At 43.5% G+C, this 15,821-nt stretch overlaps 1 protein-coding gene across 4 annotated transcripts in view; it reads left to right on the forward strand.

Annotated features, from left to right (window-relative positions):
• Window positions 1-628: 628 nt before the first annotated feature.
• The window catches only part of LOC123510465 (SET and MYND domain-containing protein 4-like), a 79,708-nt gene continuing 64,515 nt past the window's right edge, over window positions 629-15,821 (forward strand). For 3 of the 4 annotated variants that reach the window (XM_045265657.1, XM_045265658.1, XM_045265659.1), the window contains exon 1: window positions 629-1,186. The gene's annotated coding sequence lies outside the window, so the exon portion shown is untranslated. Of the gene's footprint in view, window positions 1,187-15,215; window positions 15,312-15,821 lie in introns of all 4 variants that reach the window. The other variant, XM_045265660.1, reaches the window with a different exon arrangement.

Here is a 15,821-nt window from a genome sequence, read left to right on the forward strand (position 1 = left end):
GAGCGAGGCACCACCGTTGTGTCTCAAGTGAGGAGCCTTGGAGAGAGTCCCATCACACTCCTCACACCATGATTGTTATGGAGGACACCCCGTACCCACCTTCCTCTTCCGGGGATACCACTGAATGTACGGACGCACGCACGCTGTCACTGCACCGCTACTCTGCCTTATTGTTACTCCATGCCTTCTTAAAGAGTCTCTGTGTGTGTGTGTGTGTGTGTGTGTGTGTGTGTGTGTGTGTGTGTGTGTGTGTGTGTGTGTGTGTGTGTGTGTGTGTGTGTGTGTGTGTGTGTGTGTGTGTGTGTGTGTGTGTGTGTGTGTGTGTGTGTGTGTGTGTGTGTGTGTGTGTGTGTGTGTGTGTGTGAGTAGGTAGGTAGGTGGGTGGGTAGGAAAGATATTATTTTGCTTAACACACACACACACACACACACACACACACACACACACACACACACACACACACACATCTGGCCGCCTGGAACTGGCCACTTACATTCATACTAGGGAAGAGAAGCAAAAAAGGCATGAAAAAACAGGAAGGAGACGCGGGGAGGGAGGTTCCATACTCCTACACCAGCCGCCAGCAGCCCATCCCAGCCAGGCCGCGCGTCCCAGCCAGCCCAGCGGCGAGCAATGGCAGTCGTGTCTGGAGTGTCGAGTCGGGTGGACGTGTGCACCGCCCCTCTCAGCCACCACCGCCTCAACCACCTTCTGCACATCATATTTACCGCGCACCGAGCCTATTTCAAACCTCGCCTGGCGTACATGACCCTCCCGAAATTCACTCTTACCTAGCGTCTCATTTAGTCATTTATCGGCGTCCTTCAGTCTGTAGTGGTAACGTAAAGTAATCATTTCGTGGCCTCCGTCAGTAGATATCAAGCGTCTCTGCTCCGTTCATTCTGTAGCCTGACCATCTCCCACCTGCGAGCACACTCCGTTCCTCGCGGCTATTTTTACTCCGGGAGAAAAGTCTAGAGTGTTCCCGTGACAGGGTAGCGGTGGTGTAGCAGAGGGCACCGCGGAAAGTGTGCCCAGTCGGTGCTTCTAGTGCCTACAGTGAAGACTTCCCGCCACGCCCTCGCCTCCCGGCCCTTACCAGCCCTTACTAGACCTCCCGCAGCTCTCTCAGCAGCCTACAGTCACCCAAGGCTACCCTCTGCATCACTTCAGGAGGAAAGGAAAGGTGGGTGTGTCTAGGGTATCCTCTCTATTAGTACGGGCACTGCGTGGGTACAGTACGGCTGACCCCCCATGGCCCCGGGCTGCCTCGTGAGCTAGGGTTATGGTCATCAGGCTGGCTGGGTGTGGTCAATATATCACCAGGCAGCGGCTCACAGCACTCACACCGGGGACTGAGTGGTGGTGCAAAGGGAACGAAGGGGCCGAGTGTGAGATGTGGGTACTTTCCAGGGTGGTTTTCCTTGACGAGTCACGGCGGGAGGGTTCGCGAGGGCTTCAGAGCAGGGATCATTTAAATTACGAGATCCCCAGCTGTCGTGAGTCGCGGTGGGGTTTAGGAGGCTGAGATCAATGGTCTGAGAGTTGCATAAGCTTAGTATCTCTGAGGCTCCTCGAGCACGCTAACGCTAACGCTACTGCCGCAGTGCCGTCCGTGTGTTGGGTTGCATTCGATATTTCTCCGCCACCACCCACCCACCTCCTGATCACCCGCCCCTCGCCATTACACGCCCATATTTATCCGAGGTTTACTGTTTCCGTCGGCGTGCGTTGTGTGTGTGTGTCGAATACAACGGACTGTGTGCGTAGTATTAATATATTCCTTGCTCTCTCCAACACGTGTCTTGCTTCCGAAGGCCCCAGAGATGTCGGGGCGGCACCGGTGTCACTATTTTGGGAGAAGTGCCAGCCACGGAGACTGCCAGATGCCACCTTCCATTCATCTCGAAGCCTCTTGCTGTCTTTCCGCTTCACACTTTATGTATCTTCCTGTTGGCAGAATCGAGTGTTTCAGACCACATGGCCCCAGCGAGTCTATTCCTTACTGAGCTGAGGCCTTCACTCGGCGATGACTCGCCTCGAACTAATTGCTGCCTGGCTTTCCATAAACGTGCAGTAATTGACAGTTATCACCAAGCCACGGCCTGAGTCAGCTTTAGGGAAACAGTGAATGGCAAGGCGTGGCGTGATGGTGTGGTGATGCTCCCGCTGCAGGGTGACGGAGGGTTATGATCTGTCGATTTGAATTTGTTGATTGGAGGGAAGTGTGTTAGCGGGCCGGGTTTGGGGCGGCGCGCCCCGCGTGTTGCTGTGGGTTCTGCTACCCAAATAATGGTAGACTAATTTAAAATACGGAATGGGAAAGAAGTTGAATAGGTATTGAGTATGGAAGAAAAAATTAGGGAGAATTTTGAAAATAGAGGTGAAAAATGAATTGTACTTTTATTACAGGAAAGGTAAATAATGTTAGTTGGGAATACGAGAGATAGAAAATGATGTTAGGTTGTAATACGAGAAAAGATAAAACAATGTTGATATGGAATAATGTTGCTTATAGAGATTACTCTGTTGAACACAACACCAGCAAAACATTAACGTCGGTTCCAATTTGGTGGTGGTCAGACTGTCCTGTTCTCCTGATACACTCTCCAACTTATGACTCGTGGGCGACGCTGAAAACCATAAGTCACTCTTAGTAAATAAACTCTCTCTCTCTCTCTCTCTCTCTCTCTCTCTCTCTCTCTCTCTCTCTCTCTCTCTCTCTTGATAAGCTATCTTCAAAGGGCAGTTTTATGTCACGCTCGCGCACACGAACATGGGGAGAGAGAGAGAGAGAGAGAGAGAGAGAGAGAGAGAGAGAGAGAGTATAATAGTGTCAAAACAAAAGAATCATGTCCGTAAGAGGTTAATAAGATCGGCTAACCTCAAAACAAGACCTTGAACGTGTATTAGTCAACAGACAGCGAGTACCAAAAAGGGGCGGTGGCGTCAGCGTGTGAAGGGAGGAAGGGAGGGAAGTCTGCCGCGTCTCATCTCTGTTTGTTTACACATGACGTCAGCCAGCTAAGGTTGTGTACGTATGTGTATGCGTACAGTGCACCGCCCCGCCGCCTGACCACAGTGATCGCTTGTCCCGCGGTACACACACCTCATCCAGCGCCACAACACCCTCCCACACAGCGTAACTCGAGGAACGCGGCGCCACTTCAAACACAAATTCTTCTTTACTCTAGGTTTTTAAAAGGACGCTGAGCTGCACGCCAAAACATTTCCTCGGCTTATCTCTGGACATGGAGTGAACTTAGCGGGAATTAGACTTTTATGATTGTGGTGATACTAAAAAAATAATGCATCTTCACCCAAAAAAATAATCAAAACACGTCTATTGATCTCTGTGGCCTTTGAAAACAGATCTGATGAAGGAATAAAGCGTTCACCAATGCGATACACACTCTCCACTTACTAAACACACATCGCCTCACTATATTACCTAACATTTAACCTCTTCAGAACCAGGACGCGTTTTCATATTAATTCTGGTATTTATTTGGTGAATCTATACAGCTTCAGAAACTTAATGTTGGGATTAGAATAGTAAAGACTCTTGCCATTAATCTTCTGACCTCCATAGACCCTTCCTAATGCAAATGAAATCGTGTAATCATACCCAAAAGTCAAGGTAAAAATGCGTCTCAGTACTGGAGGGAGTAAAGCAAGATTGAGTCAGAACCGCCCCTTCGTACAAACATCATAGAACATACATTACACAGTAGCTAATCCATAGTCACGAGTACTTGAGGCAAACAGCTTAATTAGATAAAGCCACATCTGCTGCTGTTTGATAACCACTTCAACCCGCCGCTACCGACTCTGGAACTAGACAGGCGGAAGGAAAGAGAGGAAGAGAGGAGCGGCTGGGAGGGAGGAGGGAAGAGGGAAGAGGAGAGAAGAGTTGGGTGTGGCTAGAGAGAGGAGCTGGGAGGAGAGGGGATGGGGGAGAGATTAGGATGGTAGGAGACTGTGGGAGGGGACAGGGTGGATAGGGACAGGGGTGTGGGTGGGTAGGGGTTGGGTCCAGCGAGACGTTATCATGGCAGGGGTTGGGTGGGGATGGGGAGGTGATGGGCACGTGACCCTCATGCGTCGCGAGGCTGGGAGGGGAAAAAAATAGGGTGGGTTGTTTCAGTTCAGTCCTGGGATTGGAATGGCGCTGCTGTCTTTCCCTACTGGTTGGTGCACACTGCAGGCAGGCACTTGCTTCTCCTCCTCCTCCTCCTCCTCCTCCTCCTCCTCCTCCTCCTCCTCCTCCTCCTCCTCCTCTTTCTCCTTTTTTCCTTCTCTTTTTTTGTTCTTTTTTCTTGTTCTTTTTCCTACTTATCTCATTAATTTTGTTTTCATACTTTTTGTGTTGTTCTTTAATCTACCACCTGCTTACTCTTTTCCCTCTTCTTCTTCTTCTTCTTCTTCTTCTTCTTCTTTCCTCTACTTATCTCATTTGTTTTCATTTTTTTTTTCAAGTTTTTACTTCTCCTACTGCTCCTTTTCTTTCCTCCTCCTTGTTGTTGTTGTTGTTGTTGTTGTTGTTGTTAGTAGTGGTAGTGGCGGTGGTGGTGGTGGTGATGGTGGTGGTATTCTTCTTGTCAGTGCATTACCATCATTATCATCACCATCATCATTATTACCCAGGGTGGAGTGTAACTACTTTGAATTTCCTCGTTGTGTGAGATCACTTTTTTCTCTGTCTCCTCTCGTTACGTTTTTGAGGCAGCGCAGTTTCCCAGGCGCAGTTTCCCAGGCGGCGCAGTAGTAGCATGGCGGTGGGAGAAGCAATTACCTGAATAATCATCTAATTTTCATCTAATTTTAAAACACAGAGGATTGAAGTAACTGTTATTATCCCTTATTAACCCTTTCTTCCTCGTGTTCCTTAAGTCTGACCTACTTTGCGGAAGAAAATAAGGGATAATTAACCACTATGAGACAAACCTCGTGGCATTCTTTCTAATGATTACCCTTTATATCCTTTCTTCCATTAGTGATGCGGCCAAACGGTGACTTCTTTCCCATCATCCACACGCGACTCCGGGCGTTTCCCTAGATCAGTTTTTAGAAGTCATTTTTTTTTGCCTTGAAATTACACGCAGGCGAACATTGTCAAGGCTACGTGTTAAAGGGATCGAGTGAGAGAATTTTGCATTGCGGATTGTTGTGGTTTAATCCCGCACGGCTGAGCTTCCGTGTGCGTGTGTGTGTGTGTGTGTGTGTGTGTGTGTGGGTGTGGGTGTGGGTGTGGGTTAAATGCTGTAATCTGTCAGTTTCAATAGGAGTTTTGTGAATTAAACTACTCTCTCTCTCTCTCTCTCTCTCTCTCTCTCTCTCTCTCTCTCTCTCTCTCTCTCTCTCTCTCTCTCTCTCTCTCTCTCTCTCTCTCTCTCTCTCTCTCTCTCTCTCTACACGAATTAAAGTTTTTGCTCTTCTGAATTGAATTTTTTTGCAGATGAAACATGCACATTCTCTCTCTCTCTCTCTCTCTCTCTCTCTCTCTCTCTCTCTCTCTCTCTCTCTCTCTCTCTCTCTCTCTCTCTCTCTCTCTCTCTCTCTCTCTCTCTCTCTCTCTCTCTCTCTCTCTCTCTCTCTCTCTCTCTCTCTCTCTCTCTCTCTCTCTCTCTCTCTCTCTCTCTTTCTAACGTCACCGAGTGGAAGCAGAAGTGTTTATCTTTGGTATGCAAAGTTTTTACATCGTGTTAGCTCAGCATTATGGGGCGCTGACGTGTTCCCTGGCCAGACACTTGTTCCTTTCTACATTGCCTGAGCTGTTCTTTCTTGTTCTACCTCCTTTGCCTCGTGGATTGTGAGAAAGGAGTGTCAGTTATAAGGACAGAGTGCGAAGGACATTACGCGAGTGTGGTAAGGCAGGCATTTCTTCCTTTCTAAGCTGTTCTTTCTTGTTACACGTCCTTTGCTTTGTGGATTGTGAGATAGTGTCAGTTATCCGTGAGTGTGGTTGGTACAATTCTCTCTCTCTCTCTCTCTCTCTCTCTCTCTCTCTCTCTCTCTCTCTCTCTCTCTCTCTCTCTCTCTCTCTCTCTCTCTCTTTCTCGCACCCAGTCCCCCGCACACAGCCCAGGGCCCCAGATTCCTTAGCATTACATCATCACCTTCCTCTCCGCCTTTCCTTCCCACCATCTCGCTGCTTCCCGGACCGCCAGCGCCTTTGAACCCTTGACAGCGGCACGAGGGAAGGTGAAAGAGGCCCCCACTGCTGCCTGACATTACGGCTTCCTCTCGCGTCCCAGGCAGTGCGGGGAAAAAGCTACGTTCACTCTGTTATGTTTGTCGCCTCCAAGCGTTCGTGCGTTCAGAGAAATTGTGTGACTGGCTAAGCTTCAGTCTCGTTTTCTTTTTATGGTATATATATATATTATTTTTTTCTTTTTTTCGGGGTGACTTCTGTATTTGGTCAGTGCTTTCGTTTGCTAGCTTGTTTTGTCTCGTGGGTTTGTGTTGTGTGTGTGTGTGTGGGTGGGTGGGTGGGTGAGTGGGTGGGCTCTCTCTCTCTCTCTCTCTCTCTCTCTCTCTCTCTCTCTCTCTCTCTCTCTCTCTCTCTCTCTCTCTCTCTCTCTCTTATTTTCATGGATAGTGGTTTTCAGTTATCCTTTTTATCAGTTCTCACGTATTTCTGTCCTGTGTGTGTGTGTGTGTGTGTGTGTGTGTGTGTGTGTGTGTGTGTGTGTGTGTGTGTGTGTGTGTGTGTGTGTGCACTTGTAACTTACTATATTATTGTTGTTATAATTGTTGTTTTCTATGTGAGTATTGGCGTCACCTTTTAATTTCCTTTTCCCTGCATTGTGTTCACTGGTGAGCGTCACAAAGGCAGTGCTGTGGAATGGCTTCGTATTGCACTAAACACTTTTTTACACTTAAATTGACATGATCCGGCCAAACGACACTGCAATAATGAGCCCTTTCAGTACCATGACGCGTTTCCATATTCATTCTGCTTACTATTTGGTGATTTTATACAGCTTCAGAAACAAATGTGAGGGTTTAAGATAGCGAAGACTGTGGCCATTAATTTTCTGATCTTCGTAGACTCTTCCTAATGTCAACAAAATTGTCTCATCATACACAAATCTCAAGGTAAAAATGTGTCCCGGTACTGAAGGGGTTGAAATAGTGAAGACTGTGGCCATTAATCTTCTAACCTCCATAGACTCTTTCTAATGTCAATAAAGTGGTCTAATCATAAATGTGCCCAGTATTGAAGAGTGTGAATGCATTTTTCTATCAACATCTCATGAATATAGTTTTAAGTGAGTGTATTTGAGAGTAAACTGGTGAATTCTTAACACCAATATTACAAGACCAAGTACTACTCAAAATAGATGAATAAAATAAATAACTGAATGAATAAATGAATAAAAAAGGGGTGAGGATTATAATGATGCTGATGATGGTGATGATGATGATGGCAGTGACTTAATCTCGCCTTTCATCCCAGACTATTTCAACACTCACCTACTTCTTTACTCTCGTGGAAATATTAACTCTCTCTCTCTCTCTCTCTCTCTCTCTCTCTCTCTCTCTCTCTCTCTCTCTCTCTCTCTCTCTCTCTCTCTCTCTCTCTGGCACACACGCATCCTGCTATCGTTCATAATTCATGTTCTTTACATTAGTGAAAGTGGAAACTCTCTCTCTCTCTCTCTCTCTCTCTCTCTCTCTCTCTCTCTGGTGCACATATCTTTAGTAGACTGGTCTCAAGATATCTAGTTACTAAGTATGAAAAGTATGACTCGGGGCTTTACTGAGGGACACGCTGGAGATTCCATAATAAGGACTTCCATTACGTACTACTACTATTTCAACCTGGCCTAGTTTCGCCTCAGCATATCCAGTTCCTTCCCGCCAAAACACTTGAAATCCCTTTACCATTTGAACACTGGGACACATTTTTACCTTGAGTTTTGGATATGATTAGACGATTTTGTTTGCATTACGAAGGGTCTATAGAGGTCAGAAGAATAATAGCTGGAGTATTCACTATTTTAATCCCCACATAAAATTCTGAGGCAGTTTAAAATCATCTAATAGTAAGCAGAATGAATATGAAAACGTGTCTTGGTACTGAAGAGGTTAACATAGTCTTTCAACACGTTACATGCAGGTCAGAAGAATAATAGCTAGAGTCTTCACTATTTTAAATTCACATAAATTTCTGAGGCAGTATAAAATCACCAAATAGTAAGCTGAATAAATATGAAAACGTGTCTTGGTACTGAAGAGGTTAACATAGTCTTTCAACACGTTACATGCAAGTCAGAAGAATAATAACCAGAGTCTTCACTGTTTTAATCCCCACATAAGTTTTTGGAGCAGTATAAAATCAGCAAATAGTAAGCAGAATGAATATGAAAACATGTATTGGTACTGAAAAGGTTTAGAGAGTCTTTCAACACGTTACATTGCCACACTCGAAAAATATAACTTAAACTTGGCCTAAATAAAAAAGAAACAAGTAAGATAAGTAAAGTGGGCAAAAAATGGAGCAGCAGACACTTGAGAGAGTAATAATAGCAAGGATAATTAATGCAATGGTGGCTAATCTTGTTTATTTGTTTGTGTAATTATCGTCTTACACTTTTAGAGGCCGCCGTGGTACAGTAGAACCACGCGCGCTTTGGGGTCCGAGGGGTCTCCAAGCGCATGGGTTCGAATCCTGTCCACGGTCGCAGTGTAGGCAGGGCTTCCTTACTCAGGGGTAAATGTTCCCTAGTATGTGGGTTTTCAGATAGGAGGTGCCCCAAAAAGTACCTCCTTTAACCCATAAATTCCTGTGAAAAGCCCACATGATACACAAAAAAGAAAAAGGTGTTGAGGTTTGCCACAGAGGAGGTGGTGTGTGCTGGGGTCATGTCCCACGCGTGCTTATGGGTCCGAGGGGTCACCAAGCGCATGGGTTCGAATCTTGTTCACTGTCCGAGTGTAGGTAGGGCTTCCTCACTCAGGGGTAACGGTTCCTAATAGGTGGGTTTTCAGATAGGATTTACATCAAAAGTACCTCCTTTGGCCTGTGAAAAAGCCCACATGGTATAAATGAATAAAAAAAATAAATAATTAAATTTTTCTTCGCTTTACTTGCATTTTCCTTTACAAATATCCTTCTTTACCTTTTTACCGTTTCCTTTTCTCTCTACTTTCTCCTTTCACTCCTCCTTTACTTGCATCTTCCTTTTCAAATTTTCCTCCTTTAGTCTACTCTTATTACGTCTCCTTTACTCTGTTCTTTACTCTCTCTCTCTCTCCTTTCACTCCTTCTCTTCTTCCTTCATTCCCTCCTTGTACTGTTTCCTCCTTTACTATCTGTTTGTATTTCCTTATTTTCCTTTGCTCTGTTTCTTATTCTCTCTTCTTTCACTCCCCATTCTCTCCTTCACTTTCTCCTTGTACTATTGCCTCCTTTACTACATGTTTATAATTCCTGATTTTATTTACATCGTCTGTTTAATTATCATCGTGTCATTAATCAAGACTTAGAAATATTTGCCTTGTGAATTTCCATGATGAGAGAAGGATGGAAAGAGTAAGAGGTGGTGATCAAGAGGACGGAGGTAGGAGGTAGGAGGAAGAAGAGAGGAGGTGAGAGGAAGGGAGGAAGATAGAGAAAGAATTGTGTAGTCAAGAGGAGGAAGAGTAAAAGAGGAAAGATGTTCAGTTTAAGAGGAAGGAATCGGGGAGTTAAGAGGAAGCAGGGAACAGTAAAGAGGAAGGAGGAAGGATTTAAGAGAAAGGTTGTAGGAAATTAAGAGGAATGAAGCAGGATTTAATAGGGTTGGCGCAGGATTCAAAAGGAAGGTTGTAGGATTTAAGAGGAATAAAAGCAGGATTTAATAGGGTTGGCGCAGAATTTAAGAGGAAGATTGTAGGAAATAGAAAGGATAGAACAGGATTTAAAAGGAAGGTTGTAGGAAATTAAGAGGAAAAAAAGGAAGATTTAAGAGGAAGGCTGTAGGAAATAGAAGGAATAGAGAAGGATTTAAGAGGATGTTTGAAGGATTTAAGAAGAATAGAACAGGATTTAAGAAGGTCGTAGAAAATGGAAGGAATAGAGAAGGAATTAAGAGGAATATTGTAGAAATTAAGAGGAATGGAAGAGGAATGAAGCAGGAACAAGAGGATGGAAGAAGACTTAAGAGGAACGAACCACGATTTTGAAGAAGTGTGGCAGAAAGTAAGAGGAGAGAGAGAGAGAGAGAGTTAAGAGGAACGAGAGAAGAATAAGAGAAAGAAGAGAGGAGAGAAAAAAAACGGCAATAAAGAGGAAAAAAATGCAAAAAATTAAGAGGAAGGAATTAAACAAAAATAATACAACATACAAACTTGACAATAACATTACGTACCTATTCATTCATTTATTTATTTATTTATTTATTTATATATTTATGCAGTGTTGTGAGGGCAGGGCAGTGTCTGGGAGAGAGAGAGAGAGAGAGAGAGAGAGAGAGAGAGAGAGAGAGAGAGAGAGAGAGAGAGAGAGATATTCATGTATTTATTTATTTATTTATGTAATGTTATGAGGGCAGTGTCTGGAAGGAAGGACAGCTACTGAAGGAGCAATAGTGAATGGCCCCTTTGGAACAAGCAATAAAGTCCTTGTTAGGGTGACTGTGGTATTGATTCGTCGCGTCATTGTCCTCTCTCTCTCTCTCTCTCTCTCTCTCTCTCTCTCTCTCTCTCTCTCTCTCTCTCTCTCTTGGTGCTGTCTTCTCTCCTTCCTTCATTTTTCATCTTAATTTCTTCTTTTCCTTCTTCTTCTCTTCTCTCTCTCCTTCTCATCTTCTTCTTTTCTCTCTACCTTCCTTCCTTCCTTCCTTCTTTCCTTCCATCCTTCCTTCCTTCCATCCTTCCTTCCTTCTTCCTCTCCTCTCTCTCCCTTCCTTCCTCTCTCACTCTCTCTCTCTCTCTCTCTCTCTCTCTCTCTCTCTCTCTCTCTCTCTCTCTCTCTCTCTCTCTCTCTCTCTCTCTCTCTCTCTCTCTCTCTCTCTCTCTCTCTCTCTCTCTCTCTCTAACGCTGTAGAGAGTTAAGAGCTCTTCTCTCTCTCTCTGCCAAAAGTCTCACCTCTCTCTCTCTCTCTCTCTCTCTCTCTCTCTCTCTCTCTCTCTCTCTCTCTCTCTCTCTCTCTCTCTCTCTCTCTCTCTCTCTCTCTTCTGGTTCCTTCAGTGAGGGAAGGTGTAGAGCGGGGTCTGTTGGCTTCCCTCTAAGGAGATCTCAGTCTTGCAGTTTGATATGATACATTACCACTACTATTGCTGACTACTACTGCTACTACTACTACTACTACTACTACTACTACTACTACTACTACTACTACTGCTGCTGCTGCTGCTGCTATTGCTGCTGCTGCTATTTCTCTTCCTATTCTCTCTCTCCTCCTCCTCCTCCTCCTCCTCCTCCTCCTCCTCCTCCTCCTCCTCCTCCTTTACTATTTACTCTTTACTCTCTTCTTTTTAGTAGTCATAGGTCAGGACACCTCGTTGGCATCACAATGTCTGATGTGGCCTGTGTATTTATATGTAATTCTTTGTAACTCCTCCTTTTCCTCCTCCTCCTCCTCCTCCTCCTCCTCCTCCTCCTCCTCCTCCTCCTCCTCCTACTACTACTACTACTACTACTACTACTACTACTACTACTACTACTACCACCACCAACACTACCACTACTACCACTACTGTTATTGTATTCGTTAGTGGCCATATAATTTTACAACCCTACACTACAGTCTCCCATCGATTATTGTACTTTTTATTATTATGACTGGATGATGTACATGAAATTGACTGACTGTACCTTGTCATCTCATTTCATTTGATTTATTTTGGGTTTATTGTAACATTTTTTTTCCATTTCGTCTTTTTTTTTTTTTTTTTTTTTTGACTTACAGTGTCACAATTACGGAGTAGAAATTGGTGTTACTTAGATCGAATGACACTTAAGCTTCTCACCTCTGGCTAACACCGAAACTACAAGAGAGAGAGAGAGAGAGAGAGAGTGTGTGTGTGTGTGTGTGTGTGTGTGTGTGTGTGTGTGTGTGTGTGTGTGTGTGTGTGTGTGTGTGTGTGTGTGTGTGTGTGTGTGTGTGTGTGTGTGTGTGTGTGTGTGTGTGTAAAGAAAGAGAAGAGGAAGAAAAGGAGAAAGAAAGGAAGAGAGAGAGAGAGAGAGAGAGAGAGAGAGAGAGAGAGAGAGAGAGAGAGAGAGAGAGAACATGAAAAGAGAGAGAAGAAAGAGAAAGAAAGGAAAGAGAGAAAGAGAGAGAGAGAGAGAGAGAGAGAGAGAGAGAGAGAGAGAGAGAGAGAGAGAGAGAGAGAGAGAGAGAGAGAGAGAGAGAGAGAGAGAGAGAGAGAGAGAGAGAGAGAGAGAGAGAGAGAGAGAGAGAGAGAGAGGGTAAGTGAAAGTGTCCGTACCTAAAGAGGACAGTCGGAAAGAAAATCCAAAATTACATTGAGAAGGATAGTGTGTCTTGAAAAACTGTCTCTGAAAAATGTCACGCGTTGTGTTCAGACCCTTTCCTCTCCCATGCCCCGTAACAACACAATGCAATGAATTAAATGCAGGAAGTGACGTGAATAATGTGTCCCGTTTCTTTTATAATTGTATACATCTCCTTCATATATTTTTTCAACACTATTGCACCAGTCGGATACATTCTTTAAGCAAATTGATACATTCTCATACGTTTTTAGACCAACTTAATGCATTTTTGTCATTGATACATTTTATACGTTTCTATACCAAGTTGATGTAATTTTGCACATTTTTACGCCAACTTTGATACTTTGATACCAAGTTCATACATTCTTATACGTTTCTAGAACAAGTTGATACATTTTTACATATGTTTATACCTCATTGATACAATTTATATGTTTCTACACTAAGCTGATACATTTTACACATTTCTACACCAAATTGATACATTTCTTCACCACGTTGATACACTTTTTTTCACAGTTTTACACCAAATTGATATATTTTTATAAATTTTACACATTTTACACATTTTCTACAAAATTGATACATTTTCACACATTTCTACACCACGTTGATACATTTTTTCACAATTTTACACCAAGTTGATGCATTTTATACATTTCTGCACCTCATTGATACATTTTACACATTTCTACACAAAGTTGATACATTTTTACATATTTCTAACCCCGTTGATACATTTTTCATTTTTTCGTCTTCTTTTAACATAGTTTTACAATATATAAAGCCATACAACACACACACACACACACACACACACACACACACACACACACACACACACACACACACACACAGACCATGCATAACTCTGAATAAACTGCTGGGAAAGGAATGAGCTGAGTAATGGAGAGCCTTACGCGCACAAAAGTCACACCGGCAGCCTTGATTCGCCTTTCTCTTTCCCTCCGTCTGGTTTCCCTTCCCGGCGGCGCGGCCCGGAATGGAAAACGAATCGCTGGTAGAAAAATGGAGCCGGATAATAGCAATGCGAAGTGGGTCTCCGGATTAACCTGAAATGCTACCGGATCCGGACTGAGTTATTTATCCTCTTCGGCGAGGCAGCTTGCTCTTTTCCGATACTGCCGAGAGAGAGAGAGAGAGAGAGAGAGAGAGAGAGAGAGAGAGAGAGAGAGAATCAATACTTTAGAAATCGATCGGCCAATAGGAGAGAGAGAGAGAGAGAGAGAGAGAGAGAGAGAGAGAGAGAGAGAGAGAGAGAGAGAGAGATTAAAAAGTCGATTGGTAAATGACCTTGGTTTGATAGATTGAGAGAGAGAGAGAGAGAGAGAGAGAGAGAGTGAGAGAGAGTTCTAGCTTTAGCGTGACTCACTTTTTATCTACTTCATCTACTGTCGAGAGTCTTTTGTTCTTTGTGTAGAGGAAATTGATCAATACTTAATGTCTTGTGTGTGTGTGTGTGTGTGTGTGTGTGTGTGTGTGTGTGTGTGTGTGACAGGGTGGTGACAGTGACCGAACGTGACGGGAGTGTGAAGAAGTGGTGGTGAAAATGAGGTGATGGTTATGACAGTAATCGGTGGTGGTGGTGGTGGTGGTGGAAGTGGTGATGCTGGTGGTTGTGGTGGCGGGAAGGAAGATAAGGAGTAATGCAGGTTGTGATAATAAGACAACACAATAGATACAAAAAGAAGTCCAATTTGAAAAGCTAATGTTGATGTGGTGTCTGTTAGGTTTCCCCTCTTGTCAATTTCCGGCGTTGATGACCTGGCAAACACTGTAGTCTGTGTACTCTAAGTGGCTTCTGGGTCTCGGTTTGAATGGAATTGAAAGAGGATTGTAGTATTTAAGAGGAAAAAAGAAAGATTGAAGAGGAAGAGAAGATAGAACAGGATTTAAGAGGAAGGTTGTATTAATTAAGAGGAAGAAAAGAAGGATTTAAGAGCAAGTTCGAAGGAAACAGAAGAAATGGAACAGGATTTAAGAGTAAGGTCTTTGGAAATAGAAGGAATGGAACAGGATTGAAGATGAAGGTTGTATTAATTAAGAGGAAGAAAAGAAGGATTTAAGAGCAAGGTCGAAGGAAATAGAAAGCACGGAACAGGATTTAAGAGGAAGATTGTAGGAAACAGAAGGAATGGGAATGCGTGGTTGTCAGATCTTGAGGCAAACCGTGAGCTGTCCTTGTAATAAGTGCGTTGGTCAACAGAAAACAAGTATCATTCATATCAGTTACGCTATCAATAAGCTACAATATGTTTTAAATCCAGGAGCCATTTTAGAGTAGACAGAATTTAATATGTTGTTATTGTATTGCCTCTCATGTGTACCTTTCAATATTCCTCCACATAAAAAGATAAATATTGTGATAGGAAGAAAAAAACAAAGGAGATAGAACTAAAAGATGATGATATTCAGAGAAGGAGAGGAGAGAGAGGAGGAGGACGAGGAAGAGTAGTAGTAGTAGTAGTAGTAGTAGTAGTAGTAGTAGTAGTAGTAGTAGTAGTAGTAATAGAAGTAGTAGTAGTAGTAATAGTAGAAGTAAGAGAGAAAGGAAGGAAAGGTAGGCGGGAGAAGAAGAGAGAATAGGAGTAAGATCAACATTTATTATTATTATTATTATTATTATTATTATTATTATTATTATTATTATTATTATTATTATCCTTAACTAATACCTAAGCAAAGTAAATAATATAGAAGCACACAGTTAACCATCATAACCTCTCTCTCTCTCTGTGTTTTTCAGGTACGTGGCGTGACCCAGCCGAGATTACTACACCCTTGACCTCATCCCTTAAAAAGACCCTCTCTGATTCACTCCTGCCTGTACTGTATATATTACGTAAGTGTGGTACTATACTGATCCAGTGTTAAATTGACGCCCTTATTGCTTGCTCCCTTCATTCCCCAACTGTTCCCCTGGTGTGGGTAGCGTCTAGTGGACTGCCTAAGTTTTGCAGGCGTCCGGGAACCAAGGTATTGTTGAGTATATGACCAACCAGTGTTCCGATGCACGTGGTTGTGAAGGAGTGTTGTTGTCCTGCACTTCTATTACAGCCCTATCCAGAATGACCCGGATTCTTAAATGCTTTGCTCTCACCATCACTAGTTTCCAAAGGCTCTAGTTGAAGATAGTGGTGTCTGGAAGAGTATTTTTATGATTCTGGTGATGGATTGGCACAATTTCTGGAATATCATAAGGAGGAACTCTTGAAAACCCAGCTACTTGTCTCTGTGGCCTTGGAAATTTGTCGTGGTGAGAGAGCAAGGAGTTTTTGAAAGTGGGCGTATATACAGTACCTTCTCCCGTTTTCTCTCCTGTAGTTCCCCGTTCGTGGTTAGCTCTCCATAC

This window comes from Portunus trituberculatus, chromosome 29 (assembly GCF_017591435.1).
Source record: "Portunus trituberculatus isolate SZX2019 chromosome 29, ASM1759143v1, whole genome shotgun sequence".
NCBI lineage: Eukaryota > Metazoa > Arthropoda > Malacostraca > Decapoda > Portunidae > Portunus > Portunus trituberculatus.